Consider the following 27,537-nt stretch of genomic DNA (forward strand, 5'->3'; position numbering starts at 1 on the left):
GAATTTGGAACACTGCTGCTTGACTTGCAGGACCTGAGCCCAGCTCCGACATTGATGTCTTTGGTCACTGACAGCTCATACGATGAATTCGGGTAGCACTGTCGCCCGCACATTATGACAGATTGATCACACATGGACTTTTTTGCAAGCATTTGTACATGACCCTTTGAAAACAGGTTGCTCAACAAAATCCTTGAGATGCTGCTGTAAGAACTGCTTGCAACCAGAGGATCATTTCATCCTCAAGTAGAAATTGACAAATGTGATGGCTGGGAATCAAACCCAGGTCAACTGCTTGGAAGGCAACCATGCTTACCACTGCACCACCATCACACAACTGAAAAGCAACTTTGATAAACCGCACAGTAATCCTGCAGCTTTTTCTGAAGCCGTTTTTGTTCCTTCTGATGCAATTCGACAGATTTGATGAAATGTAACATCACATGTAATGCAAGATAGACAGATAAAAGAAAGCATCGAAGGAACCAGCTAAAAATTGCAATATTTTGGTCACAATTAAATGAATTCCAGATTCACACAATGTATGTCAAGTGTCAGCTGGGGATTCCTTCAACATTCTTCCCATCTTGTCTGCCTCTGCCCTCTCAGGGAGCAATTCCCCAGAATTTAACTGGAAATGACTCACTGATGTTGTTAAAGAATTTGGAACACTGCTGCTTGACTTGCAGGACCTGAGCCCAGCTCTGACATTGATGTCTTTGGTGATTGACAACTCATAGTATGAATTCAGGTAGCACTGGTGCCAGCACATTATGACAGTTTGATGACACGCAGACTTTGCATTGCAAGCATTTGTGCATGACCCTTTGAAAACAGGTTGCTCAACAAAATCCTTGAGATGCTGCTGTCAGAACTGCTTGCAACCAGAGGCATCAGAAGTTCATTTCATCCTCAAGTAGAAATTGACAAATGTGATGGCTGGGAATCGAACCCAGGTCAACTGCTTGGAAGGCAACCATGCTTACCACTGCACCACCATCACACAACTGAAAAGCAACTTTGATAAACCGCACAGTAATCCTGCAGCTTTTTCTGAAGCCGTTTTTGTTCCTTCTGATGCAATTCGACAGATTTGATGAAATGTAACATCACATGTAATGCAAGATAGACAGATAAAAGAAAGCATCGAAGGAACCAGCTAAAAATTGCAATATTTTGGTCACAATTAAATGAATTCCAGATTCACACAATGTATGTCAAGTGTCAGCTGGGGATTCCTTCAACATTCTTCCCATCTTGTCTGCCTCTGCCCTCTCAGGGAGCAATTCCCCAGAATTTAACTGGAAATGACTCACGGATGTTGTTAAAGAATTTGGAACACTGCTGCTTGACTTGCAGGACCTGAGCCCAGCTCCGACATTGATGTCTTTGGTCACTGCCAGCTCATACGATGAATTCGGGTCGCACTGTCGCCCGCACATTATGACAGATTGATGACACATGGACTTTGCATTGCAAGCATTTGTACATGACCCTTTGAAAACAGGTTGCTCAACAAAATCCTTGAGATGCTGCTGTAAGAACTGCTTGCAACCAGAGGATCATTTCATCCTCAAGTAGAAATTGACAAATGTGATGGCTGGGAATCGAACCCAGGTCAACTGCTTGGAAGGCAACCATGCTTACCACTGCACCACCATCACACAACTGAAAAGCAACTTTGATAAACCGCACAGTAATCCTGCAGCTTTTTCTGAAGCCGTTTTTGTTCCTTCTGATGCAATTCGACAGATTTGATGAAATGTAACATCACATGTAATGCAAGATAGACAGATAAAAGAAAGCATCGAAGGAACCAGCTAAAAATTGCAATATTTTGGTCACAATTAAATGAATTCCAGATTCACACAATGTATGTCAAGTGTCAGCTGGGGATTCCTTCAACATTCTTCCCATCTTGTCTGCCTCTGCCCTCTCAGGGAGCAATTCCCCAGAATTTAACTGGAAATGACTCACTGATGTTGTTAAAGAATTTGGAACACTGCTGCTTGACTTGCAGGACCTGAGCCCAGCTCTGACATTGATGTCTTTGGTGATTGACAACTCATAGTATGAATTCAGGTAGCACTGGTGCCAGCACATTATGACAGTTTGATGACACGCAGACTTTGCATTGCAAGCATTTGTGCATGACCCTTTGAAAACAGGTTGCTCAACAAAATCCTTGAGATGCTGCTGTCAGAACTGCTTGCAACCAGAGGCATCAGAAGTTCATTTCATCCTCAAGTAGAAATTGACAAATGTGATGGCTGGGAATCGAACCCAGGTCAACTGCTTGGAAGGCAACCATGCTTACCACTGCACCACCATCACACAACTGAAAAGCAACTTTGATAAACCGCACAGTAATCCTGCAGCTTTTTCTGAAGCCGTTTTTGTTCCTTCTGATGCAATTCGACAGATTTGATGAAATGTAACATCACATGTAATGCAAGATAGACAGATAAAAGAAAGCATCGAAGGAACCAGCTAAAAATTGCAATATTTTGGTCACAATTAAATGAATTCCAGATTCACACAATGTATGTCAAGTGTCAGCTGGGGATTCCTTCAACATTCTTCCCATCTTGTCTGCCTCTGCCCTCTCAGGGAGCAATTCCCCAGAATTTAACTGGAAATGACTCACGGATGTTGTTAAAGAATTTGGAACACTGCTGCTTGACTTGCAGGACCTGAGCCCAGCTCCGACATTGATGTCTTTGGTCACTGCCAGCTCATACGATGAATTCGGGTCGCACTGTCGCCCGCACATTATGACAGATTGATGACACATGGACTTTGCATTGCAAGCATTTGTACATGACCCTTTGAAAACAGGTTGCTCAACAAAATCCTTGAGATGCTGCTGTAAGAACTGCTTGCAACCAGAGGATCATTTCATCCTCAAGTAGAAATTGACAAATGTGATGGCTGGGAATCGAACCCAGGTCAACTGCTTGGAAGGCAACCATGCTTACCACTGCACCACCATCACACAACTGAAAAGCAACTTTGATAAACCGCACAGTAATCCTGCAGCTTTTTCTGAAGCCGTTTTTGTTCCTTCTGATGCAATTCGACAGATTTGATGAAATGTAACATCACATGTAATGCAAGATAGACAGATAAAAGAAAGCATCGAAGGAACCAGCTAAAAATTGCAATATTTTGGTCACAATTAAATGAATTCCAGATTCACACAATGTATGTCAAGTGTCAGCTGGGGATTCCTTCAACATTCTTCCCATCTTGTCTGCCTCTGCCCTCTCAGGGAGCAATTCCCCAGAATTTAACTGGAAATGACTCACTGATGTTGTTAAAGAATTTGGAACACTGCTGCTTGACTTGCAGGACCTGAGCCCAGCTCTGACATTGATGTCTTTGGTGATTGACAACTCATAGTATGAATTCAGGTAGCACTGGTGCCAGCACATTATGACAGTTTGATGACACGCAGACTTTGCATTGCAAGCATTTGTGCATGACCCTTTGAAAACAGGTTGCTCAACAAAATCCTTGAGATGCTGCTGTCAGAACTGCTTGCAACCAGAGGCATCAGAAGTTCATTTCATCCTCAAGTAGAAATTGACAAATGTGATGGCTGGGAATCGAACCCAGGTCAACTGCTTGGAAGGCAACCATGCTTACCACTGCACCACCATCACACAACTGAAAAGCAACTTTGATAAACCGCACAGTAATCCTGCAGCTTTTTCTGAAGCAGTTTTTGTTCCTTCTGATGCAATTCGACAGATTTAATGAAAATGTAACATCACATGTAATGCAAGATAGACAGATAAAAGAAAGCATCGAAGGAACCAGCTAAAAATTGCAATATTTTGGTGACAATAAAATGAATTCCAGATTCACACAATGTATGTCAAGTGTCAAGTGGGGATTCCTTCAACATTCTTCCCATTTTGTCTGCCTCTGCCCACTCAGGGAGCAATTCCCCAGAATTTAACTGGAAATGACTCACTTATGTTGTTGAGGAATTTGAAACACTGCTGCTTGACTTGCAGGGCCTGAGCCCAGCTCCGACATTGATGTCTTTGGTGATTGACAACTCATAGTATGAATTCAGGTAGCACTGGTGCCAGCACATTATGACAGTTTGATGACACGCAGACTTTGCATTGCAAGCATTTGTGCATGACCCTTTGAAAACAGGTTGCTCAACAAAATCCTTGAGATGCTGCTGTAAGAACTGCTTGCAACCAGAGGCATCAGAAGTTCATTTCAACCTCAAGTAGAAATTGACAAATGTGATGGCTGGGAATCGAACCCAGGTCAACTGCTTGGAAGGCAACCATGCTTACCACTGCACCACCATCACACAACTGAAAAGCAACTTTGATAAACCGCACAGTAATCCTGCAGCTTTTTCTGAAGCCGTTTTTGTTCCTTCTGATGCAATTCGACAGATTTGATGAAATGTAACATCACATGTAATGCAAGATAGACAGATAAAAGAAAGCATCGAAGGAACCAGCTAAAAATTGCAATATTTTGGTCACAATTAAATGAATTCCAGATTCACACAATGTATGTCAAGTGTCAGCTGGGGATTCCTTCAACATTCTTCCCATCTTGTCTGCCTCTGCCCTCTCAGGGAGCAATTCCCCAGAATTTAACTGGAAATGACTCACTGATGTTGTTAAAGAATTTGGAACACTGCTGCTTGACTTGCAGGACCTGAGCCCAGCTCCGACATTGATGTCTTTGGTCACTGACAGCTCATACGATGAATTCGGGTAGCACTGTCGCCCGCACATTATGACAGATTGATGACACATGGACTTTGCATTGCAAGCATTTGTACATGACCCTTTGAAAACAGGTTGCTCAACAAAATCCTTGAGATGCTGCTGTAAGAACTGCTTGCAACCAGAGGATCATTTCATCCTCAAGTAGAAATTGACAAATGTGATGGCTGGGAATCGAACCCAGGTCAACTGCTTGGAAGGCAACCATGCTTACCACTGCACCACCATCACACAACTGAAAAGCAACTTTGATAAACCGCACAGTAATCCTGCAGCTTTTTCTGAAGCCGTTTTTGTTCCTTCTGATGCAATTCGACAGATTTGATGAAATGTAACATCACATGTAATGCAAGATAGACAGATAAAAGAAAGCATCGAAGGAACCAGCTAAAAATTGCAATATTTTGGTCACAATTAAATGAATTCCAGATTCACACAATGTATGTCAAGTGTCAGCTGGGGATTCCTTCAACATTCTTCCCATCTTGTCTGCCTCTGCCCTCTCAGGGAGCAATTCCCCAGAATTTAACTGGAAATGACTCACGGATGTTGTTAAAGAATTTGGAACACTGCTGCTTGACTTGCAGGACCTGAGCCCAGCTCCGACATTGATGTCTTTGGTCACTGACAGCTCATACGATGAATTCGGGTCGCACTGTCGCCCGCACATTATGACAGATTGATGACACATGGACTTTGCATTGCAAGCATTTGTACATGACCCTTTGAAAACAGGTTGCTCAACAAAATCCTTGAGATGCTGCAGTAAGAACTGCTTGCAACCAGAGGATCATTTCATCCTCAAGTAGAAATTGACAAATGTGATGGCTGGGAATCAAACCCAGGTCAACTGCTTGGAAGGCAACCATGCTTACCACTGCACCACCATCACACAACTGAAAAGCAACTTTGATAAACCGCACAGTAATCCTGCAGCTTTTTCTGAAGCCGTTTTTGTTCCTTCTGATGCAATTCGACAGATTTGATGAAATGTAACATCACATGTAATGCAAGATAGACAGATAAAAGAAAGCATCGAAGGAACCAGCTAAAAATTGCAATATTTTGGTCACAATTAAATGAATTCCAGATTCACACAATGTATGTCAAGTGTCAGCTGGGGATTCCTTCAACATTCTTCCCATCTTGTCTGCCTCTGCCCTCTCAGGGAGCAATTCCCCAGAATTTAACTGGAAATGACTCACTGATGTTGTTAAAGAATTTGGAACACTGCTGCTTGACTTGCAGGACCTGAGCCCAGCTCTGACATTGATGTCTTTGGTGATTGACAACTCATAGTATGAATTCAGGTAGCACTGGTGCCAGCACATTATGACAGTTTGATGACACGCAGACTTTGCATTGCAAGCATTTGTGCATGACCCTTTGAAAACAGGTTGCTCAACAAAATCCTTGAGATGCTGCTGTAAGAACTGCTTGCAACCAGAGGATCATTTCATCCTCAAGTAGAAATTGACAAATGTGATGGCTGGGAATCAAACCCAGGTCAACTGCTTGGAAGGCAACCATGCTTACCACTGCACCACCATCACACAACTGAAAAGCAACTTTGATAAACCGCACAGTAATCCTGCAGCTTTTTCTGAAGCAGTTTTTGTTCCTTCTGATGCAATTCGACAGATTTAATGAAAATGTAACATCACATGTAATGCAAGATAGACAGATAAAAGAAAGCATCGAAGGAACCAGCTAAAAATTGCAATATTTTGGTCACAATTAAATGAATTCCAGATTCACACAATGTATGTCAAGTGTCAAGTGGGGATTCCTTCAACATTCTTCCCATTTTGTCTGCCTCTGCCCACTCAGGGAGCAATTCCCCAGAATTTAACTGGAAATGACTCACTTATGTTGTTGAGGAATTTGAAACACTGCTGCTTGACTTGCAGGGCCTGAGCCCAGCTCCGACATTGATGTCTTTGGTCACTGACAGCTCATACGATGAATTCGGGTAGCACTGTCGCCCGCACATTATGACAGATTGATGACACATGGACTTTGCATTGCAAGCATTTGTACGTGACCCTTTGAAAACAGGTTGCTCAACAAAATCCTTGAGATGCTGCTGTAAGAACTGCTTGCAACCAGAGGATCATTTCATCCTCAAGTAGAAATTGACAAATGTGATGGCTGGGAATCAAACCCAGGTCAACTGCTTGGAAGGCAACCATGCTTACCACTGCACCACCATCACACAACTGAAAAGCAACTTTGATAAACCGCACAGTAATCCTGCAGCTTTTTCTGAAGCCGTTTTTGTTCCTTCTGATGCAATTCGACAGATTTGATGAAATGTAACATCACATGTAATGCAAGATAGACAGATAAAAGAAAGCATCGAAGGAACCAGCTAAAAATTGCAATATTTTGGTCACAATTAAATGAATTCCAGATTCACACAATGTATGTCAAGTGTCAGCTGGGGATTCCTTCAACATTCTTCCCATCTTGTCTGCCTCTGCCCTCTCAGGGAGCAATTCCCCAGAATTTAACTGGAAATGACTCACTGATGTTGTTAAAGAATTTGGAACACTGCTGCTTGACTTGCAGGACCTGAGCCCAGCTCCGACATTGATGTCTTTGGTCACTGACAGCTCATACGATGAATTCGGGTAGCACTGTCGCCCGCACATTATGACAGATTGATGACACATGGACTTTGCATTGCAAGCATTTGTACATGACCCTTTGAAAACAGGTTGCTCAACAAAATCCTTGAGATGCTGCTGTAAGAACTGCTTGCAACCAGAGGATCATTTCATCCTCAAGTAGAAATTGACAAATGTGATGGCTGGGAATCAAACCCAGGTCAACTGCTTGGAAGGCAACCATGCTTACCACTGCACCACCATCACACAACTGAAAAGCAACTTTGATAAACCGCACAGTAATCCTGCAGCTTTTTCTGAAGCCGTTTTTGTTCCTTCTGATGCAATTCGACAGATTTGATGAAATGTAACATCACATGTAATGCAAGATAGACAGATAAAAGAAAGCATCGAAGGAACCAGCTAAAAATTGCAATATTTTGGTCACAATTAAATGAATTCCAGATTCACACAATGTATGTCAAGTGTCAGCTGGGGATTCCTTCAACATTCTTCCCATCTTGTCTGCCTCTGCCCTCTCAGGGAGCAATTCCCCAGAATTTAACTGGAAATGACTCACTGATGTTGTTAAAGAATTTGGAACACTGCTGCTTGACTTGCAGGACCTGAGCCCAGCTCTGACATTGATGTCTTTGGTGATTGACAACTCATAGTATGAATTCAGGTAGCACTGGTGCCAGCACATTATGACAGTTTGATGACACGCAGACTTTGCATTGCAAGCATTTGTGCATGACCCTTTGAAAACAGGTTGCTCAACAAAATCCTTGAGATGCTGCTGTAAGAACTGCTTGCAACCAGAGGATCATTTCATCCTCAAGTAGAAATTGACAAATGTGATGGCTGGGAATCAAACCCAGGTCAACTGCTTGGAAGGCAACCATGCTTACCACTGCACCACCATCACACAACTGAAAAGCAACTTTGATAAACCGCACAGTAATCCTGCAGCTTTTTCTGAAGCAGTTTTTGTTCCTTCTGATGCAATTCGACAGATTTAATGAAAATGTAACATCACATGTAATGCAAGATAGACAGATAAAAGAAAGCATCGAAGGAACCAGCTAAAAATTGCAATATTTTGGTCACAATTAAATGAATTCCAGATTCACACAATGTATGTCAAGTGTCAAGTGGGGATTCCTTCAACATTCTTCCCATTTTGTCTGCCTCTGCCCACTCAGGGAGCAATTCCCCAGAATTTAACTGGAAATGACTCACTTATGTTGTTGAGGAATTTGAAACACTGCTGCTTGACTTGCAGGGCCTGAGCCCAGCTCCGACATTGATGTCTTTGGTCACTGACAGCTCATACGATGAATTCGGGTAGCACTGTCGCCCGCACATTATGACAGATTGATGACACATGGACTTTGCATTGCAAGCATTTGTACGTGACCCTTTGAAAACAGGTTGCTCAACAAAATCCTTGAGATGCTGCTGTAAGAACTGCTTGCAACCAGAGGATCATTTCATCCTCAAGTAGAAATTGACAAATGTGATGGCTGGGAATCAAACCCAGGTCAACTGCTTGGAAGGCAACCATGCTTACCACTGCACCACCATCACACAACTGAAAAGCAACTTTGATAAACCGCACAGTAATCCTGCAGCTTTTTCTGAAGCCGTTTTTGTTCCTTCTGATGCAATTCGACAGATTTGATGAAATGTAACATCACATGTAATGCAAGATAGACAGATAAAAGAAAGCATCGAAGGAACCAGCTAAAAATTGCAATATTTTGGTCACAATTAAATGAATTCCAGATTCACACAATGTATGTCAAGTGTCAGCTGGGGATTCCTTCAACATTCTTCCCATCTTGTCTGCCTCTGCCCTCTCAGGGAGCAATTCCCCAGAATTTAACTGGAAATGACTCACTGATGTTGTTAAAGAATTTGGAACACTGCTGCTTGACTTGCAGGACCTGAGCCCAGCTCCGACATTGATGTCTTTGGTCACTGACAGCTCATACGATGAATTCGGGTAGCACTGTCGCCCGCACATTATGACAGATTGATGACACATGGACTTTGCATTGCAAGCATTTGTACATGACCCTTTGAAAACAGGTTGCTCAACAAAATCCTTGAGATGCTGCTGTAAGAACTGCTTGCAACCAGAGGATCATTTCATCCTCAAGTAGAAATTGACAAATGTGATGGCTGGGAATCAAACCCAGGTCAACTGCTTGGAAGGCAACCATGCTTACCACTGCACCACCATCACACAACTGAAAAGCAACTTTGATAAACCGCACAGTAATCCTGCAGCTTTTTCTGAAGCCGTTTTTGTTCCTTCTGATGCAATTCGACAGATTTGATGAAATGTAACATCACATGTAATGCAAGATAGACAGATAAAAGAAAGCATCGAAGGAACCAGCTAAAAATTGCAATATTTTGGTCACAATTAAATGAATTCCAGATTCACACAATGTATGTCAAGTGTCAGCTGGGGATTCCTTCAACATTCTTCCCATCTTGTCTGCCTCTGCCCTCTCAGGGAGCAATTCCCCAGAATTTAACTGGAAATGACTCACTGATGTTGTTAAAGAATTTGGAACACTGCTGCTTGACTTGCAGGGCCTGAGCCCAGCTCCGACATTGATGTCTTTGGTGATTGACAACTCATAGTATGAATTCAGGTAGCACTGGTGCCAGCACATTATGACAGTTTGATGACACGCAGACTTTGCATTGCAAGCATTTGTGCATGACCCTTTGAAAACAGGTTGCTCAACAAAATCCTTGAGATGCTGCTGTAAGAACTGCTTGCAACCAGAGGCATCAGAAGTTCATTTCAACCTCAAGTAGAAATTGACAAATGTGATGGCTGGGAATCAAACCCAGGTCAACTGCTTGGAAGGCAACCATGCTTACCACTGCACCACCATCACACAACTGAAAAGCAACTTTGATAAACCGCACAGTAATCCTGCAGCTTTTTCTGAAGCCGTTTTTGTTCCTTCTGATGCAATTCGACAGATTTGATGAAATGTAACATCACATGTAATGCAAGATAGACAGATAAAAGAAAGCATCGAAGGAACCAGCTAAAAATTGCAATATTTTGGTCACAATTAAATGAATTCCAGATTCACACAATGTATGTCAAGTGTCAGCTGGGGATTCCTTCAACATTCTTCCCATCTTGTCTGCCTCTGCCCTCTCAGGGAGCAATTCCCCAGAATTTAACTGGAAATGACTCACGGATGTTGTTAAAGAATTTGGAACACTGCTGCTTGACTTGCAGGACCTGAGCCCAGCTCCGACATTGATGTCTTTGGTCACTGACAGCTCATACGATGAATTCGGGTAGCACTGTCGCCCGTACATTATGACAGATTGATGACACATGGACTTTGCATTGCAAGCATTTGTACATGACCCTTTGAAAACAGGTTGCTCAACAAAATCCTTGAGATGCTGCTGTAAGAACTGCTTGCAACCAGAGGATCATTTCATCCTCAAGTAGAAATTGACACATGTGATGGCTGGGAATCAAACCCAGGTCAACTGCTTGGAAGGCAACCATGCTTACCACTGCACCACCATCACACAACTGAAAAGCAACTTTGATAAACCGCACAGTAATCCTGCAGCTTTTTCTGAAGCCGTTTTTGTTCCTTCTGATGCAATTCGACAGATTTGATGAAATGTAACATCACATGTAATGCAAGATAGACAGATAAAAGAAAGCATCGAAGGAACCAGCTAAAAATTGCAATATTTTGGTCACAATTAAATGAATTCCAGATTCACACAATGTATGTCAAGTGTCAGCTGGGGATTCCTTCAACATTCTTCCCATCTTGTCTGCCTCTGCCCTCTCAGGGAGCAATTCCCCAGAATTTAACTGGAAATGACTCACTGATGTTGTTAAAGAATTTGGAACACTGCTGCTTGACTTGCAGGGCCTGAGCCCAGCTCCGACATTGATGTCTTTGGTGATTGACAACTCATAGTATGAATTCAGGTAGCACTGGTGCCAGCACATTATGACAGTTTGATGACACGCAGACTTTGCATTGCAAGCATTTGTGCATGACCCTTTGAAAACAGGTTGCTCAACAAAATCCTTGAGATGCTGCTGTAAGAACTGCTTGCAACCAGAGGCATCAGAAGTTCATTTCAACCTCAAGTAGAAATTGACAAATGTAATGGCTGGGAATCAAACCCAGGTCAACTGCTTGGAAGGCAACCATGCTTACCACTGCACCACCATCACACAACTGAAAAGCAACTTTGATAAACCACACAGTAATCCTGCAGCTTTTTCTGAAGCCGTTTTTGTTCCTTCTGATGCAATTCGACAGATTTGATGAAATGTAACATCACATGTAATGCAAGATAGACAGATAAAAGAAAGCATCGAAGGAACCAGCTAAAAATTGCAATATTTTGGTCACAATTAAATGAATTCCAGATTCACACAATGTGTGTCAAGTGTCAGCTGGGGATTCCTTCAACATTCTTCCCATCTTGTCTGCCTCTGCCCTCTCAGGGAGCAATTCCCCAGAATTTAACTGGAAATGACTCACGGATGTTGTTAAAGAATTTGGAACACTGCTGCTTGACTTGCAGGACCTGAGCCCAGCTCCGACATTGATGTCTTTGGTCACTGACAGCTCATACGATGAATTCGGGTAGCACTGTCGCCCGCACATTATGACAGATTGATGACACATGGACTTTGCATTGCAAGCATTTGTACATGACCCTTTGAAAACAGGTTGCTCAACAAAATCCTTGAGATGCTGCTGTAAGAACTGCTTGCAACCAGAGGATCATTTCATCCTCAAGTAGAAATTGACAAATGTGATGGCTGGGAATCAAACCCAGGTCAACTGCTTGGAAGGCAACCATGCTTACCACTGCACCACCATCACACAACTGAAAAGCAACTTTGATAAACCGCACAGTAATCCTGCAGCTTTTTCTGAAGCCGTTTTTGTTCCTTCTGATGCAATTCGACAGATTTGATGAAATGTAACATCACATGTAATGCAAGATAGACAGATAAAAGAAAGCATCGAAGGAACCAGCTAAAAATTGCAATATTTTGGTCACAATTAAATGAATTCCAGATTCACACAATGTATGTCAAGTGTCAGCTGGGGATTCCTTCAACATTCTTCCCATCTTGTCTGCCTCTGCCCTCTCAGGGAGCAATTCCCCAGAATTTAACTGGAAATGACTCACTGATGTTGTTAAAGAATTTGGAACACTGCTGCTTGACTTGCAGGGCCTGAGCCCAGCTCCGACATTGATGTCTTTGGTGATTGACAACTCATAGTATGAATTCAGGTAGCACTGGTGCCAGCACATTATGACAGTTTGATGACACGCAGACTTTGCATTGCAAGCATTTGTGCATGACCCTTTGAAAACAGGTTGCTCAACAAAATCCTTGAGATGCTGCTGTAAGAACTGCTTGCAACCAGAGGCATCAGAAGTTCATTTCAACCTCAAGTAGAAATTGACAAATGTGATGGCTGGGAATCAAACCCAGGTCAACTGCTTGGAAGGCAACCATGCTTACCACTGCACCACCATCACACAACTGAAAAGCAACTTTGATAAACCGCACAGTAATCCTGCAGCTTTTTCTGAAGCCGTTTTTGTTCCTTCTGATGCAATTCGACAGATTTGATGAAATGTAACATCACATGTAATGCAAGATAGACAGATAAAAGAAAGCATCGAAGGAACCAGCTAAAAATTGCAATATTTTGGTCACAATTAAATGAATTCCAGATTCACACAATGTATGTCAAGTGTCAGCTGGGGATTCCTTCAACATTCTTCCCATCTTGTCTGCCTCTGCCCTCTCAGGGAGCAATTCCCCAGAATTTAACTGGAAATGACTCACGGATGTTGTTAAAGAATTTGGAACACTGCTGCTTGACTTGCAGGACCTGAGCCCAGCTCCGACATTGATGTCTTTGGTCACTGACAGCTCATACGATGAATTCGGGTAGCACTGTCGCCCGCACATTATGACAGATTGATGACACATGGACTTTGCATTGCAAGCATTTGTACATGACCCTTTGAAAACAGGTTGCTCAACAAAATCCTTGAGATGCTGCTGTAAGAACTGCTTGCAACCAGAGGATCATTTCATCCTCAAGTAGAAATTGACAAATGTGATGGCTGGGAATCAAACCCAGGTCAACTGCTTGGAAGGCAACCATGCTTACCACTGCACCACCATCACACAACTGAAAAGCAACTTTGATAAACCGCACAGTAATCCTGCAGCTTTTTCTGAAGCCGTTTTTGTTCCTTCTGATGCAATTCGACAGATTTGATGAAATGTAACATCACATGTAATGCAAGATAGACAGATAAAAGAAAGCATCGAAGGAACCAGCTAAAAATTGCAATATTTTGGTCACAATTAAATGAATTCCAGATTCACACAATGTATGTCAAGTGTCAGCTGGGGATTCCTTCAACATTCTTCCCATTTTGTCTGCCTCTGCCCACTCAGGGAGCAATTCCCCAGAATTTAACTGGAAATGACTCACTTATGTTGTTGAGGAATTTGAAACACTGCTGCTTGACTTGCAGGGCCTGAGCCCAGCTCCGACATTGATGTCTTTGGTGATTGACAACTCATAGTATGAATTCAGGTAGCACTGGTGCCAGCACATTATGACAGTTTGATGACACGCAGACTTTGCATTGCAAGCATTTGTGCATGACCCTTTGAAAACAGGTTGCTCAACAAAATCCTTGAGATGCTGCTGTAAGAACTGCTTGCAACCAGAGGCATCAGAAGTTCATTTCAACCTCAAGTAGAAATTGACAAATGTGATGGCTGGGAATCAAACCCAGGTCAACTGCTTGGAAGGCAACCATGCTTACCACTGCACCACCATCACACAACTGAAAAGCAACTTTGATAAACCGCACAGTAATCCTGCAGCTTTTTCTGAAGCCGTTTTTGTTCCTTCTGATGCAATTCGACAGATTTGATGAAATGTAACATCACATGTAATGCAAGATAGACAGATAAAAGAAAGCATCGAAGGAACCAGCTAAAAATTGCAATATTTTGGTCACAATTAAATGAATTCCAGATTCACACAATGTATGTCAAGTGTCAGCTGGGGATTCCTTCAACATTCTTCCCATCTTGTCTGCCTCTGCCCTCTCAGGGAGCAATTCCCCAGAATTTAACTGGAAATGACTCACGGATGTTGTTAAAGAATTTGGAACACTGCTGCTTGACTTGCAGGACCTGAGCCCAGCTCCGACATTGATGTCTTTGGTCACTGACAGCTCATACGATGAATTCGGGTAGCACTGTCGCCCGCACATTATGACAGATTGATGACACATGGACTTTGCATTGCAAGCATTTGTACATGACCCTTTGAAAACAGGTTGCTCAACAAAATCCTTGAGATGCTGCTGTAAGAACTGCTTGCAACCAGAGGATCATTTCATCCTCAAGTAGAAATTGACAAATGTGATGGCTGGGAATCAAACCCAGGTCAACTGCTTGGAAGGCAACCATGCTTACCACTGCACCACCATCACACAACTGAAAAGCAACTTTGATAAACCGCACAGTAATCCTGCAGCTTTTTCTGAAGCCGTTTTTGTTCCTTCTGATGCAATTCGACAGATTTGATGAAATGTAACATCACATGTAATGCAAGATAGACAGATAAAAGAAAGCATCGAAGGAACCAGCTAAAAATTGCAATATTTTGGTCACAATTAAATGAATTCCAGATTCACACAATGTATGTCAAGTGTCAGCTGGGGATTCCTTCAACATTCTTCCCATCTTGTCTGCCTCTGCCCTCTCAGGGAGCAATTCCCCAGAATTTAACTGGAAATGACTCACTGATGTTGTTAAAGAATTTGGAACACTGCTGCTTGACTTGCAGGGCCTGAGCCCAGCTCCGACATTGATGTCTTTGGTGATTGACAACTCATAGTATGAATTCAGGTAGCACTGGTGCCAGCACATTATGACAGTTTGATGACACGCAGACTTTGCATTGCAAGCATTTGTGCATGACCCTTTGAAAACAGGTTGCTCAACAAAATCCTTGAGATGCTGCTGTAAGAACTGCTTGCAACCAGAGGCATCAGAAGTTCATTTCAACCTCAAGTAGAAATTGACAAATGTGATGGCTGGGAATCAAACCCAGGTCAACTGCTTGGAAGGCAACCATGCTTACCACTGCACCACCATCACACAACTGAAAAGCAACTTTGATAAACCGCACAGTAATCCTGCAGCTTTTTCTGAAGCCGTTTTTGTTCCTTCTGATGCAATTCGACAGATTTGATGAAATGTAACATCACATGTAATGCAAGATAGACAGATAAAAGAAAGCATCGAAGGAACCAGCTAAAAATTGCAATATTTTGGTCACAATTAAATGAATTCCAGATTCACACAATGTATGTCAAGTGTCAGCTGGGGATTCCTTCAACATTCTTCCCATCTTGTCTGCCTCTGCCCTCTCAGGGAGCAATTCCCCAGAATTTAACTGGAAATGACTCACGGATGTTGTTAAAGAATTTGGAACACTGCTGCTTGACTTGCAGGACCTGAGCCCAGCTCCGACATTGATGTCTTTGGTCACTGACAGCTCATACGATGAATTCGGGTAGCACTGTCGCCCGCACATTATGACAGATTGATGACACATGGACTTTGCATTGCAAGCATTTGTACATGACCCTTTGAAAACAGGTTGCTCAACAAAATCCTTGAGATGCTGCTGTAAGAACTGCTTGCAACCAGAGGATCATTTCATCCTCAAGTAGAAATTGACAAATGTGATGGCTGGGAATCAAACCCAGGTCAACTGCTTGGAAGGCAACCATGCTTACCACTGCACCACCATCACACAACTGAAAAGCAACTTTGATAAACCGCACAGTAATCCTGCAGCTTTTTCTGAAGCCGTTTTTGTTCCTTCTGATGCAATTCGACAGATTTGATGAAATGTAACATCACATGTAATGCAAGATAGACAGATAAAAGAAAGCATCGAAGGAACCAGCTAAAAATTGCAATATTTTGGTCACAATTAAATGAATTCCAGATTCACACAATGTATGTCAAGTGTCAGCTGGGGATTCCTTCAACATTCTTCCCATTTTGTCTGCCTCTGCCCACTCAGGGAGCAATTCCCCAGAATTTAACTGGAAATGACTCACTTATGTTGTTGAGGAATTTGAAACACTGCTGCTTGACTTGCAGGGCCTGAGCCCAGCTCCGACATTGATGTCTTTGGTGATTGACAACTCATAGTATGAATTCAGGTAGCACTGGTGCCAGCACATTATGACAGTTTGATGACACGCAGACTTTGCATTGCAAGCATTTGTGCATGACCCTTTGAAAACAGGTTGCTCAACAAAATCCTTGAGATGCTGCTGTAAGAACTGCTTGCAACCAGAGGCATCAGAAGTTCATTTCAACCTCAAGTAGAAATTGACAAATGTGATGGCTGGGAATCGAACCCAGGTCAACTGCTTGGAAGGCAACCATGCTTACCACTGCACCACCATCACACAACTGAAAAGCAACTTTGATAAACCGCACAGTAATCCTGCAGCTTTTTCTGAAGCCGTTTTTGTTCCTTCTGATGCAATTCGACAGATTTGATGAAATGTAACATCACATGTAATGCAAGATAGACAGATAAAAGAAAGCATCGAAGGAACCAGCTAAAAATTGCAATATTTTGGTCACAATTAAATGAATTCCAGATTCACACAATGTATGTCAAGTGTCAGCTGGGGATTCCTTCAACATTCTTCCCATCTTGTCTGCCTCTGCCCTCTCAGGGAGCAATTCCCCAGAATTTAACTGGAAATGACTCACGGATGTTGTTAAAGAATTTGGAACACTGCTGCTTGACTTGCAGGACCTGAGCCCAGCTCCGACATTGATGTCTTTGGTCACTGACAGCTCATACGATGAATTCGGGTAGCACTGTCGCCCGCACATTATGACAGATTGATGACACATGGACTTTGCATTGCAAGCATTTGTACATGACCCTTTGAAAACAGGTTGCTCAACAAAATCCTTGAGATGCTGCTGTAAGAACTGCTTGCAACCAGAGGATCATTTCATCCTCAAGTAGAAATTGACAAATGTGATGGCTGGGAATCGAACCCAGGTCAACTGCTTGGAAGGCAACCATGCTTACCGCACAGTAATCCTGCAGCTTTTTCTGAAGCCGTTTTTGTTCCTTCTGATGCAATTCGACAGATTTGATGAAATGTAACATCACATGTAATGCAAGATAGACAGATAAAAGAAAGCATCGAAGGAACCAGCTAAAAATTGCAATATTTTGGTCACAATTAAATGAATTCCAGATTCACACAATGTATGTCAAGTGTCAGCTGGGGATTCCTTCAACATTCTTCCCATCTTGTCTGCCTCTGCCCTCTCAGGGAGCAATTCCCCAGAATTTAACTGGAAATGACTCACTGATGTTGTAAAAGAATTTGGAACACTGCTGCTTGACTTGCAGGACCTGAGCCCAGCTCTGACATTGATGTCTTTGGTGATTGACAACTCATAGTATGAATTCAGGTAGCACTGGTGCCAGCACATTATGACAGTTTGATGACACGCAGACTTTGCATTGCAAGCATTTGTGCATGACCCTTTGAAAACAGGTTGCTCAACAAAATCCTTGAGATGCTGCTGTCAGAACTGCTTGCAACCAGAGGCATCAGAAGTTCATTTCATCCTCAAGTAGAAATTGACAAATGTGATGGCTGGGAATCGAACCCAGGTCAGCTGCTTGGAAGGCAACCATGCTTACCACTGCACCACCATCACACAACTGAAAAGCAACTTTGATAAACCGCACAGTAATCCTGCAGCTTTTTCTGAAGCCGTTTTTGTTCCTTCTGATGCAATTCGACAGATTTGATGAAATGTAACATCACATGTAATGCAAGATAGACAGATAAAAGAAAGCATCGAAGGAACCAGCTAAAAATTGCAATATTTTGGTCACAATTAAATGAATTCCAGAATCACACAATGTGTGTCAAGTGTCAGCTGGGGATTCCTTCAACATTCTTCCCATCTTGTCTGCCTCTGCCCTCTCAGGGAGCAATTCCCCAGAATTTAACTGGAAATGACTCACTGATGTTGTTAAAGAATTTGGAACACTGCTGCTTGACTTGCAGGGCCTGAGCCCAGCTCCGACATTGATGTCTTTGGTGATTGACAACTCATAGTATGAATTCAGGTAGCACTGGTGCCAGCACATTATGACAGTTTGATGACACGCAGACTTTGCATTGCAAGCATTTGTACATGACCCTTTGAAAACAGGTTGCTCAACAAAATCCTTGAGATGCTGCTGTAAGAACTGCTTGCAACCAGAGGCATCAGAAGTTCATTTCAACCTCAAGTAGAAATTGACAAATGTGATGGCTGGGAATCAAACCCAGGTCAACTGCTTGGAAGGCAACCATGCTTACCACTGCACCACCATCACACAACTGAAAAGCAACTTTGATAAACCGCACAGTAATCCTGCAGCTTTTTCTGAAGCCGTTTTTGTTCCTTCTGATGCAATTCGACAGATTTGATGAAATGTAACATCACATGTAATGCAAGATAGACAGATAAAAGAAAGCATCGAAGGAACCAGCTAAAAATTGCAATATTTTGGTCACAATTAAATGAATTCCAGATTCACACAATGTATGTCAAGTGTCAGCTGGGGATTCCTTCAACATTCTTCCCATCTTGTCTGCCTCTGCCCTCTCAGGGAGCAATTCCCCAGAATTTAACTGGAAATGACTCACTGATGTTGTTAAAGAATTTGGAACACTGCTGCTTGACTTGCAGGGCCTGAGCCCAGCTCCGACATTGATGTCTTTGGTGATTGACAACTCATAGTATGAATTCAGGTAGCACTGGTGCCAGCACATTATGACAGTTTGATGACACGCAGACTTTGCATTGCAAGCATTTGTGCATGACCCTTTGAAAACAGGTTGCTCAACAAAATCCTTGAGATGCTGCTGTAAGAACTGCTTGCAACCAGAGGCATCAGAAGTTCATTTCAACCTCAAGTAGAAATTGACAAATGTGATGGCTGGGAATCGAACCCAGGTCAACTGCTTGGAAGGCAACCATGCTTACCACTGCACCACCATCACACAACTGAAAACCAACTTTGATAAACCGCACAGTAATCCTGCAGCTTTTTCTGAAGCCGTTTTTGTTCCTTCTGATGCAATTCGACAGATTTGATGAAATGTAACATCACATGTAATGCAAGATAGACAGATAAAAGAAAGCATCGAAGGAACCAGCTAAAAATTGCAATATTTTGGTCACAATTAAATGAATTCCAGATTCACACAATGTATGTCAAGTGTCAGCTGGGGATTCCTTCAACATTCTTCCCATCTTGTCTGCCTCTGCCCTCTCAGGGAGCAATTCCCCAGAATTTAACTGGAAATGACTCACGGATGTTGTTAAAGAATTTGGAACACTGCTGCTTGACTTGCAGGACCTGAGCCCAGCTCCGACATTGATGTCTTTGGTCACTGACAGCTCATACGATGAATTCGGGTAGCACTGTCGCCCGCACATTATGACAGATTGATGACACATGGACTTTGCATTGCAAGCATTTGTACATGACCCTTTGAAAACAGGTTGCTCAACAAAATCCTTGAGATGCTGCTGTAAGAACTGCTTGCAACCAGAGGATCATTTCATCCTCAAGTAGAAATTGACAAATGTGATGGCTGGGAATCAAACCCAGGTCAACTGCTTGGAAGGCAACCATGCTTACCACTGCACCACCATCACACAACTGAAAAGCAACTTTGATAAACCGCACAGTAATCCTGCAGCTTTTTCTGAAGCCGTTTTTGTTCCTTCTGATGCAATTCGACAGATTTGATGAAATGTAACATCACATGTAATGCAAGATAGACAGATAAAAGAAAGCATCGAAGGAACCAGCTAAAAATTGCAATATTTTGGTCACAATTAAATGAATTCCAGATTCACACAATGTATGTCAAGTGTCAGCTGGGGATTCCTTCAACATTCTTCCCATTTTGTCTGCCTCTGCCCACTCAGGGAGCAATTCCCCAGAATTTAACTGGAAATGACTCACTTATGTTGTTGAGGAATTTGAAACACTGCTGCTTGACTTGCAGGGCCTGAGCCCAGCTCCGACATTGATGTCTTTGGTGATTGACAACTCATAGTATGAATTCAGGTAGCACTGGTGCCAGCACATTATGACAGTTTGATGACACGCAGACTTTGCATTGCAAGCATTTGTGCATGACCCTTTGAAAACAGGTTGCTCAACAAAATCCTTGAGATGCTGCTGTAAGAACTGCTTGCAACCAGAGGCATCAGAAGTTCATTTCAACCTCAAGTAGAAATTGACAAATGTGATGGCTGGGAATCAAACCCAGGTCAACTGCTTGGAAGGCAACCATGCTTACCACTGCACCACCATCACACAACTGAAAAGCAACTTTGATAAACCGCACAGTAATCCTGCAGCTTTTTCTGAAGCCGTTTTTGTTCCTTCTGATGCAATTCGACAGATTTGATGAAATGTAACATCACATGTAATGCAAGATAGACAGATAAAAGAAAGCATCGAAGGAACCAGCTAAAAATTGCAATATTTTGGTCACAATTAAATGAATTCCAGATTCACACAATGTATGTCAAGTGTCAGCTGGGGATTCCTTCAACATTCTTCCCATCTTGTCTGCCTCTGCCCTCTCAGGGAGCAATTCCCCAGAATTTAACTGGAAATGACTCACGGATGTTGTTAAAGAATTTGGAACACTGCTGCTTGACTTGCAGGACCTGAGCCCAGCTCCGACATTGATGTCTTTGGTCACTGACAGCTCATACGATGAATTCGGGTAGCACTGTCGCCCGCACATTATGACAGATTGATGACACATGGACTTTGCATTGCAAGCATTTGTACATGACCCTTTGAAAACAGGTTGCTCAACAAAATCCTTGAGATGCTGCTGTAAGAACTGCTTGCAACCAGAGGATCATTTCATCCTCAAGTAGAAATTGACAAATGTGATGGCTGGGAATCAAACCCAGGTCAACTGCTTGGAAGGCAACCATGCTTACCACTGCACCACCATCACACAACTGAAAAGCAACTTTGATAAACCGCACAGTAATCCTGCAGCTTTTTCTGAAGCCGTTTTTGTTCCTTCTGATGCAATTCGACAGATTTGATGAAATGTAACATCACATGTAATGCAAGATAGACAGATAAAAGAAAGCATCGAAGGAACCAGCTAAAAATTGCAATATTTTGGTCACAATTAAATGAATTCCAGATTCACACAATGTATGTCAAGTGTCAGCTGGGGATTCCTTCAACATTCTTCCCATCTTGTCTGCCTCTGCCCTCTCAGGGAGCAATTCCCCAGAATTTAACTGGAAATGACTCACTGATGTTGTTAAAGAATTTGGAACACTGCTGCTTGACTTGCAGGGCCTGAGCCCAGCTCCGACATTGATGTCTTTGGTGATTGACAACTCATAGTATGAATTCAGGTAGCACTGGTGCCAGCACATTATGACAGTTTGATGACACGCAGACTTTGCATTGCAAGCATTTGTGCATGACCCTTTGAAAACAGGTTGCTCAACAAAATCCTTGAGATGCTGCTGTAAGAACTGCTTGCAACCAGAGGCATCAGAAGTTCATTTCAACCTCAAGTAGAAATTGACAAATGTGATGGCTGGGAATCAAACCCAGGTCAACTGCTTGGAAGGCAACCATGCTTACCACTGCACCACCATCACACAACTGAAAAGCAACTTTGATAAACCGCACAGTAATCCTGCAGCTTTTTCTGAAGCCGTTTTTGTTCCTTCTGATGCAATTCGACAGATTTGATGAAATGTAACATCACATGTAATGCAAGATAGACAGATAAAAGAAAGCATCGAAGGAACCAGCTAAAAATTGCAATATTTTGGTCACAATTAAATGAATTCCAGATTCACACAATGTATGTCAAGTGTCAGCTGGGGATTCCTTCAACATTCTTCCCATCTTGTCTGCCTCTGCCCTCTCAGGGAGCAATTCCCCAGAATTTAACTGGAAATGACTCACGGATGTTGTTAAAGAATTTGGAACACTGCTGCTTGACTTGCAGGACCTGAGCCCAGCTCCGACATTGATGTCTTTGGTCACTGACAGCTCATACGATGAATTCGGGTAGCACTGTCGCCCGCACATTATGACAGATTGATGACACATGGACTTTGCATTGCAAGCATTTGTACATGACCCTTTGAAAACAGGTTGCTCAACAAAATCCTTGAGATGCTGCTGTAAGAACTGCTTGCAACCAGAGGATCATTTCATCCTCAAGTAGAAATTGACAAATGTGATGGCTGGGAATCAAACCCAGGTCAACTGCTTGAAAGGCAACCATGCTTACCACTGCACCACCATCACACAACTGAAAAGCAACTTTGATAAACCGCACAGTAATCCTGCAGCTTTTTCTGAAGCCGTTTTTGTTCCTTCTGATGCAATTCGACAGATTTGATGAAATGTAACATCACATGTAATGCAAGATAGACAGATAAAAGAAAGCATCGAAGGAACCAGCTAAAAATTGCAATATTTTGGTCACAATTAAATGAATTCCAGATTCACACAATGTATGTCAAGTGTCAGCTGGGGATTCCTTCAACATTCTTCCCATTTTGTCTGCCTCTGCCCACTCAGGGAGCAATTCCCCAGAATTTAACTGGAAATGACTCACTTATGTTGTTGAGGAATTTGAAACACTGCTGCTTGACTTGCAGGGCCTGAGCCCAGCTCCGACATTGATGTCTTTGGTGATTGACAACTCATAGTATGAATTCAGGTAGCACTGGTGCCAGCACATTATGACAGTTTGATGACACGCAGACTTTGCATTGCAAGCATTTGTGCATGACCCTTTGAAAACAGGTTGCTCAACAAAATCCTTGAGATGCTGCTGTAAGAACTGCTTGCAACCAGAGGCATCAGAAGTTCATTTCAACCTCAAGTAGAAATTGACAAATGTGATGGCTGGGAATCGAACCCAGGTCAACTGCTTGGAAGGCAACCATGCTTACCACTGCACCACCATCACACAACTGAAAAGCAACTTTGATAAACCGCACAGTAATCCTGCAGCTTTTTCTGAAGCCGTTTTTGTTCCTTCTGATGCAATTCGACAGATTTGATGAAATGTAACATCACATGTAATGCAAGATAGACAGATAAAAGAAAGCATCGAAGGAACCAGCTAAAAATTGCAATATTTTGGTCACAATTAAATGAATTCCAGATTCACACAATGTATGTCAAGTGTCAGCTGGGGATTCCTTCAACATTCTTCCCATCTTGTCTGCCTCTGCCCTCTCAGGGAGCAATTCCCCAGAATTTAACTGGAAATGACTCACGGATGTTGTTAAAGAATTTGGAACACTGCTGCTTGACTTGCAGGACCTGAGCCCAGCTCCGACATTGATGTCTTTGGTCACTGACAGCTCATACGATGAATTCGGGTAGCACTGTCGCCCGCACATTATGACAGATTGATGACACATGGACTTTGCATTGCAAGCATTTGTACATGACCCTTTGAAAACAGGTTGCTCAACAAAATCCTTGAGATGCTGCTGTAAGAACTGCTTGCAACCAGAGGATCATTTCATCCTCAAGTAGAAATTGACAAATGTGATGGCTGGGAATCGAACCCAGGTCAACTGCTTGGAAGGCAACCATGCTTACCGCACAGTAATCCTGCAGCTTTTTCTGAAGCCGTTTTTGTTCCTTCTGATGCAATTCGACAGATTTGATGAAATGTAACATCACATGTAATGCAAGATAGACAGATAAAAGAAAGCATCGAAGGAACCAGCTAAAAATTGCAATATTTTGGTCACAATTAAATGAATTCCAGATTCACACAATGTATGTCAAGTGTCAGCTGGGGATTCCTTCAACATTCTTCCCATCTTGTCTGCCTCTGCCCTCTCAGGGAGCAATTCCCCAGAATTTAACTGGAAATGACTCACTGATGTTGTAAAAGAATTTGGAACACTGCTGCTTGACTTGCAGGACCTGAGCCCAGCTCTGACATTGATGTCTTTGGTGATTGACAACTCATAGTATGAATTCAGGTAGCACTGGTGCCAGCACATTATGACAGTTTGATGACACGCAGACTTTGCATTGCAAGCATTTGTGCATGACCCTTTGAAAACAGGTTGCTCAACAAAATCCTTGAGATGCTGCTGTCAGAACTGCTTGCAACCAGAGGCATCAGAAGTTCATTTCATCCTCAAGTAGAAATTGACAAATGTGATGGCTGGGAATCGAACCCAGGTCAGCTGCTTGGAAGGCAACCATGCTTACCACTGCACCACCATCACACAACTGAAAAGCAACTTTGATAAACCGCACAGTAATCCTGCAGCTTTTTCTGAAGCCGTTTTTGTTCCTTCTGATGCAATTCGACAGATTTGATGAAATGTAACATCACATGTAATGCAAGATAGACAGATAAAAGAAAGCATCGAAGGAACCAGCTAAAAATTGCAATATTTTGGTCACAATTAAATGAATTCCAGAATCACACAATGTGTGTCAAGTGTCAGCTGGGGATTCCTTCAACATTCTTCCCATCTTGTCTGCCTCTGCCCTCTCAGGGAGCAATTCCCCAGAATTTAACTGGAAATGACTCACTGATGTTGTTAAAGAATTTGGAACACTGCTGCTTGACTTGCAGGGCCTGAGCCCAGCTCCGACATTGATGTCTTTGGTGATTGACAACTCATAGTATGAATTCAGGTAGCACTGGTGCCAGCACATTATGACAGTTTGATGACACGCAGACTTTGCATTGCAAGCATTTGTACATGACCCTTTGAAAACAGGTTGCTCAACAAAATCCTTGAGATGCTGCTGTAAGAACTGCTTGCAACCAGAGGCATCAGAAGTTCATTTCAACCTCAAGTAGAAATTGACAAATGTGATGGCTGGGAATCAAACCCAGGTCAACTGCTTGGAAGGCAACCATGCTTACCACTGCACCACCATCACACAACTGAAAAGCAACTTTGATAAACCGCACAGTAATCCTGCAGCTTTTTCTGAAGCCGTTTTTGTTCCTTCTGATGCAATTCGACAGATTTGATGAAATGTAACATCACATGTAATGCAAGATAGACAGATAAAAGAAAGCATCGAAGGAACCAGCTAAAAATTGCAATATTTTGGTCACAATTAAATGAATTCCAGATTCACACAATGTATGTCAAGTGTCAGCTGGGGATTCCTTCAACATTCTTCCCATCTTGTCTGCCTCTGCCCTCTCAGGGAGCAATTCCCCAGAATTTAACTGGAAATGACTCACTGATGTTGTTAAAGAATTTGGAACACTGCTGCTTGACTTGCAGGGCCTGAGCCCAGCTCCGACATTGATGTCTTTGGTGATTGACAACTCATAGTATGAATTCAGGTAGCACTGGTGCCAGCACATTATGACAGTTTGATGACACGCAGACTTTGCATTGCAAGCATTTGTGCATGACCCTTTGAAAACAGGTTGCTCAACAAAATCCTTGAGATGCTGCTGTAAGAACTGCTTGCAACCAGAGGCATCAGAAGTTCATTTCAACCTCAAGTAGAAATTGACAAATGTGATGGCTGGGAATCGAACCCAGGTCAACTGCTTGGAAGGCAACCATGCTTACCACTGCACCACCATCACACAACTGAAAACCAACTTTGATAAACCGCACAGTAATCCTGCAGCTTTTTCTGAAGCCGTTTTTGTTCCTTCTGATGCAATTCGACAGATTTGATGAAATGTAACATCACATGTAATGCAAGATAGACAGATAAAAGAAAGCATCGAAGGAACCAGCTAAAAATTGCAATATTTTGGTCACAATTAAATGAATTCCAGATTCACACAATGTATGTCAAGTGTCAGCTGGGGATTCCTTCAACATTCTTCCCATCTTGTCTGCCTCTGCCCTCTCAGGGAGCAATTCCCCAGAATTTAACTGGAAATGACTCACGGATGTTGTTAAAGAATTTGGAACACTGCTGCTTGACTTGCAGGACCTGAGCCCAGCTCCGACATTGATGTCTTTGGTCACTGACAGCTCATACGATGAATTCGGGTAGCACTGTCGCCCGCACATTATGACAGATTGATGACACATGGACTTTGCATTGCAAGCATTTGTACATGACCCTTTGAAAACAGGTTGCTCAACAAAATCCTTGAGATGCTGCTGTAAGAACTGCTTGCAACCAGAGGATCATTTCATCCTCAAGTAGAAATTGACAAATGTGATGGCTGGGAATCGAACCCAGGTCAACTGCTTGGAAGGCAACCATGCTTACCACTGCACCACCATCACACAACTGAAAAGCAACTTTAATAAACCGCACAGTAATCCTGCAGCTTTTTCTGAAGCCGTTTTTGTTCCTTCTGATGCAATTCGACAGATTTGATGAAATGTAACATCACATGTAATGCAAGATAGACAGATAAAAGAAAGCATCGAAGGAACCAGCTAAAAATTGCAATATTTTGGTCACAATTAAATGAATTCCAGATTCACACAATGTATGTCAAGTGTCAGCTGGGGATTCCTTCAACATTCTTCCCATCTTGTCTGCCTCTGCCCTCTCAGGGAGCAATTCCCCAGAATTTAACTGGAAATGACTCACTGATGTTGTTAAAGAATTTGGAACACTGCTGCTTGACTTGCAGGACCTGAGCCCAGCTCTGACATTGATGTCTTTGGTGATTGACAACTCATAGTATGAATTCAGGTAGCACTGGTGCCAGCACATTATGACAGTTTGATGACACGCAGACTTTGCATTGCAAGCATTTGTGCATGACCCTTTGAAAACAGGTTGCTCAACAAAATCCTTGAGATGCTGCTGTCAGAACTGCTTGCAACCAGAGGCATCAGAAGTTCATTTCATCCTCAAGTAGAAATTGACAAATGTGATGGCTGGGAATCGAACCCAGGTCAACTGCTTGGAAGGCAACCATGCTTACCACTGCACCACCATCACACAACT

At 42.6% G+C, this 27,537-nt stretch overlaps 40 non-coding genes across 40 annotated transcripts; all 40 read right to left on the reverse strand.

Annotated features, from left to right (window-relative positions):
- Nucleotides 1–261: 261 nt before the first annotated feature.
- Nucleotides 262–333, reverse strand: trnag-ucc (transfer RNA glycine (anticodon UCC)). Its single transcript has one exon. It is a non-coding gene; the product is annotated as a tRNA-Gly (tRNA).
- A 598-nt stretch (nt 334–931) lies between these two features.
- On the reverse strand, nt 932–1,003 carry trnag-ucc (transfer RNA glycine (anticodon UCC)). The gene has a single exon. It is a non-coding gene; the product is annotated as a tRNA-Gly (tRNA).
- Nucleotides 1,004–1,592: 589 nt separating this feature from the next.
- On the reverse strand, nt 1,593–1,664 carry trnag-ucc (transfer RNA glycine (anticodon UCC)). The gene has a single exon. It is a non-coding gene; the product is annotated as a tRNA-Gly (tRNA).
- A 598-nt stretch (nt 1,665–2,262) lies between these two features.
- trnag-ucc (transfer RNA glycine (anticodon UCC)) lies at nt 2,263–2,334 on the reverse strand. Its single transcript has one exon. It is a non-coding gene; the product is annotated as a tRNA-Gly (tRNA).
- A 589-nt stretch (nt 2,335–2,923) lies between these two features.
- Nucleotides 2,924–2,995, reverse strand: trnag-ucc (transfer RNA glycine (anticodon UCC)). Its single transcript has one exon. It is a non-coding gene; the product is annotated as a tRNA-Gly (tRNA).
- Nucleotides 2,996–3,593: 598 nt separating this feature from the next.
- trnag-ucc (transfer RNA glycine (anticodon UCC)) lies at nt 3,594–3,665 on the reverse strand. Its single transcript has one exon. It is a non-coding gene; the product is annotated as a tRNA-Gly (tRNA).
- A 599-nt stretch (nt 3,666–4,264) lies between these two features.
- On the reverse strand, nt 4,265–4,336 carry trnag-ucc (transfer RNA glycine (anticodon UCC)). The gene has a single exon. It is a non-coding gene; the product is annotated as a tRNA-Gly (tRNA).
- Nucleotides 4,337–4,925: 589 nt separating this feature from the next.
- On the reverse strand, nt 4,926–4,997 carry trnag-ucc (transfer RNA glycine (anticodon UCC)). The gene has a single exon. It is a non-coding gene; the product is annotated as a tRNA-Gly (tRNA).
- Nucleotides 4,998–5,586: 589 nt separating this feature from the next.
- On the reverse strand, nt 5,587–5,658 carry trnag-ucc (transfer RNA glycine (anticodon UCC)). The gene has a single exon. It is a non-coding gene; the product is annotated as a tRNA-Gly (tRNA).
- Nucleotides 5,659–6,247: 589 nt separating this feature from the next.
- trnag-ucc (transfer RNA glycine (anticodon UCC)) lies at nt 6,248–6,319 on the reverse strand. Its single transcript has one exon. It is a non-coding gene; the product is annotated as a tRNA-Gly (tRNA).
- Nucleotides 6,320–6,909: 590 nt separating this feature from the next.
- Nucleotides 6,910–6,981, reverse strand: trnag-ucc (transfer RNA glycine (anticodon UCC)). Its single transcript has one exon. It is a non-coding gene; the product is annotated as a tRNA-Gly (tRNA).
- A 589-nt stretch (nt 6,982–7,570) lies between these two features.
- On the reverse strand, nt 7,571–7,642 carry trnag-ucc (transfer RNA glycine (anticodon UCC)). The gene has a single exon. It is a non-coding gene; the product is annotated as a tRNA-Gly (tRNA).
- Nucleotides 7,643–8,231: 589 nt separating this feature from the next.
- trnag-ucc (transfer RNA glycine (anticodon UCC)) lies at nt 8,232–8,303 on the reverse strand. Its single transcript has one exon. It is a non-coding gene; the product is annotated as a tRNA-Gly (tRNA).
- A 590-nt stretch (nt 8,304–8,893) lies between these two features.
- Nucleotides 8,894–8,965, reverse strand: trnag-ucc (transfer RNA glycine (anticodon UCC)). The gene has a single exon. It is a non-coding gene; the product is annotated as a tRNA-Gly (tRNA).
- A 589-nt stretch (nt 8,966–9,554) lies between these two features.
- On the reverse strand, nt 9,555–9,626 carry trnag-ucc (transfer RNA glycine (anticodon UCC)). Its single transcript has one exon. It is a non-coding gene; the product is annotated as a tRNA-Gly (tRNA).
- Nucleotides 9,627–10,224: 598 nt separating this feature from the next.
- Nucleotides 10,225–10,296, reverse strand: trnag-ucc (transfer RNA glycine (anticodon UCC)). Its single transcript has one exon. It is a non-coding gene; the product is annotated as a tRNA-Gly (tRNA).
- A 589-nt stretch (nt 10,297–10,885) lies between these two features.
- trnag-ucc (transfer RNA glycine (anticodon UCC)) lies at nt 10,886–10,957 on the reverse strand. The gene has a single exon. It is a non-coding gene; the product is annotated as a tRNA-Gly (tRNA).
- A 598-nt stretch (nt 10,958–11,555) lies between these two features.
- Nucleotides 11,556–11,627, reverse strand: trnag-ucc (transfer RNA glycine (anticodon UCC)). Its single transcript has one exon. It is a non-coding gene; the product is annotated as a tRNA-Gly (tRNA).
- Nucleotides 11,628–12,216: 589 nt separating this feature from the next.
- Nucleotides 12,217–12,288, reverse strand: trnag-ucc (transfer RNA glycine (anticodon UCC)). The gene has a single exon. It is a non-coding gene; the product is annotated as a tRNA-Gly (tRNA).
- Nucleotides 12,289–12,886: 598 nt separating this feature from the next.
- trnag-ucc (transfer RNA glycine (anticodon UCC)) lies at nt 12,887–12,958 on the reverse strand. Its single transcript has one exon. It is a non-coding gene; the product is annotated as a tRNA-Gly (tRNA).
- Nucleotides 12,959–13,547: 589 nt separating this feature from the next.
- Nucleotides 13,548–13,619, reverse strand: trnag-ucc (transfer RNA glycine (anticodon UCC)). Its single transcript has one exon. It is a non-coding gene; the product is annotated as a tRNA-Gly (tRNA).
- A 598-nt stretch (nt 13,620–14,217) lies between these two features.
- trnag-ucc (transfer RNA glycine (anticodon UCC)) lies at nt 14,218–14,289 on the reverse strand. Its single transcript has one exon. It is a non-coding gene; the product is annotated as a tRNA-Gly (tRNA).
- A 589-nt stretch (nt 14,290–14,878) lies between these two features.
- trnag-ucc (transfer RNA glycine (anticodon UCC)) lies at nt 14,879–14,950 on the reverse strand. Its single transcript has one exon. It is a non-coding gene; the product is annotated as a tRNA-Gly (tRNA).
- Nucleotides 14,951–15,548: 598 nt separating this feature from the next.
- Nucleotides 15,549–15,620, reverse strand: trnag-ucc (transfer RNA glycine (anticodon UCC)). Its single transcript has one exon. It is a non-coding gene; the product is annotated as a tRNA-Gly (tRNA).
- A 589-nt stretch (nt 15,621–16,209) lies between these two features.
- Nucleotides 16,210–16,281, reverse strand: trnag-ucc (transfer RNA glycine (anticodon UCC)). The gene has a single exon. It is a non-coding gene; the product is annotated as a tRNA-Gly (tRNA).
- A 598-nt stretch (nt 16,282–16,879) lies between these two features.
- On the reverse strand, nt 16,880–16,951 carry trnag-ucc (transfer RNA glycine (anticodon UCC)). The gene has a single exon. It is a non-coding gene; the product is annotated as a tRNA-Gly (tRNA).
- A 1,216-nt stretch (nt 16,952–18,167) lies between these two features.
- On the reverse strand, nt 18,168–18,239 carry trnag-ucc (transfer RNA glycine (anticodon UCC)). The gene has a single exon. It is a non-coding gene; the product is annotated as a tRNA-Gly (tRNA).
- Nucleotides 18,240–18,837: 598 nt separating this feature from the next.
- trnag-ucc (transfer RNA glycine (anticodon UCC)) lies at nt 18,838–18,909 on the reverse strand. The gene has a single exon. It is a non-coding gene; the product is annotated as a tRNA-Gly (tRNA).
- Nucleotides 18,910–19,507: 598 nt separating this feature from the next.
- trnag-ucc (transfer RNA glycine (anticodon UCC)) lies at nt 19,508–19,579 on the reverse strand. The gene has a single exon. It is a non-coding gene; the product is annotated as a tRNA-Gly (tRNA).
- A 589-nt stretch (nt 19,580–20,168) lies between these two features.
- On the reverse strand, nt 20,169–20,240 carry trnag-ucc (transfer RNA glycine (anticodon UCC)). Its single transcript has one exon. It is a non-coding gene; the product is annotated as a tRNA-Gly (tRNA).
- Nucleotides 20,241–20,838: 598 nt separating this feature from the next.
- On the reverse strand, nt 20,839–20,910 carry trnag-ucc (transfer RNA glycine (anticodon UCC)). The gene has a single exon. It is a non-coding gene; the product is annotated as a tRNA-Gly (tRNA).
- Nucleotides 20,911–21,499: 589 nt separating this feature from the next.
- trnag-ucc (transfer RNA glycine (anticodon UCC)) lies at nt 21,500–21,571 on the reverse strand. Its single transcript has one exon. It is a non-coding gene; the product is annotated as a tRNA-Gly (tRNA).
- Nucleotides 21,572–22,169: 598 nt separating this feature from the next.
- On the reverse strand, nt 22,170–22,241 carry trnag-ucc (transfer RNA glycine (anticodon UCC)). The gene has a single exon. It is a non-coding gene; the product is annotated as a tRNA-Gly (tRNA).
- A 589-nt stretch (nt 22,242–22,830) lies between these two features.
- trnae-uuc (transfer RNA glutamic acid (anticodon UUC)) lies at nt 22,831–22,902 on the reverse strand. The gene has a single exon. It is a non-coding gene; the product is annotated as a tRNA-Glu (tRNA).
- A 598-nt stretch (nt 22,903–23,500) lies between these two features.
- On the reverse strand, nt 23,501–23,572 carry trnag-ucc (transfer RNA glycine (anticodon UCC)). Its single transcript has one exon. It is a non-coding gene; the product is annotated as a tRNA-Gly (tRNA).
- Nucleotides 23,573–24,788: 1,216 nt separating this feature from the next.
- Nucleotides 24,789–24,860, reverse strand: trnag-ucc (transfer RNA glycine (anticodon UCC)). The gene has a single exon. It is a non-coding gene; the product is annotated as a tRNA-Gly (tRNA).
- A 598-nt stretch (nt 24,861–25,458) lies between these two features.
- Nucleotides 25,459–25,530, reverse strand: trnag-ucc (transfer RNA glycine (anticodon UCC)). Its single transcript has one exon. It is a non-coding gene; the product is annotated as a tRNA-Gly (tRNA).
- Nucleotides 25,531–26,128: 598 nt separating this feature from the next.
- Nucleotides 26,129–26,200, reverse strand: trnag-ucc (transfer RNA glycine (anticodon UCC)). Its single transcript has one exon. It is a non-coding gene; the product is annotated as a tRNA-Gly (tRNA).
- A 589-nt stretch (nt 26,201–26,789) lies between these two features.
- Nucleotides 26,790–26,861, reverse strand: trnag-ucc (transfer RNA glycine (anticodon UCC)). Its single transcript has one exon. It is a non-coding gene; the product is annotated as a tRNA-Gly (tRNA).
- A 598-nt stretch (nt 26,862–27,459) lies between these two features.
- On the reverse strand, nt 27,460–27,531 carry trnag-ucc (transfer RNA glycine (anticodon UCC)). The gene has a single exon. It is a non-coding gene; the product is annotated as a tRNA-Gly (tRNA).
- Between the last annotated feature and the right edge of the window lie 6 nt (nt 27,532–27,537).

The sequence above is a fragment of the Pristiophorus japonicus genome, chromosome 19 (genome assembly GCF_044704955.1).
Source record: "Pristiophorus japonicus isolate sPriJap1 chromosome 19, sPriJap1.hap1, whole genome shotgun sequence".
NCBI classification, from domain to species: domain Eukaryota; kingdom Metazoa; phylum Chordata; class Chondrichthyes; family Pristiophoridae; genus Pristiophorus; species Pristiophorus japonicus.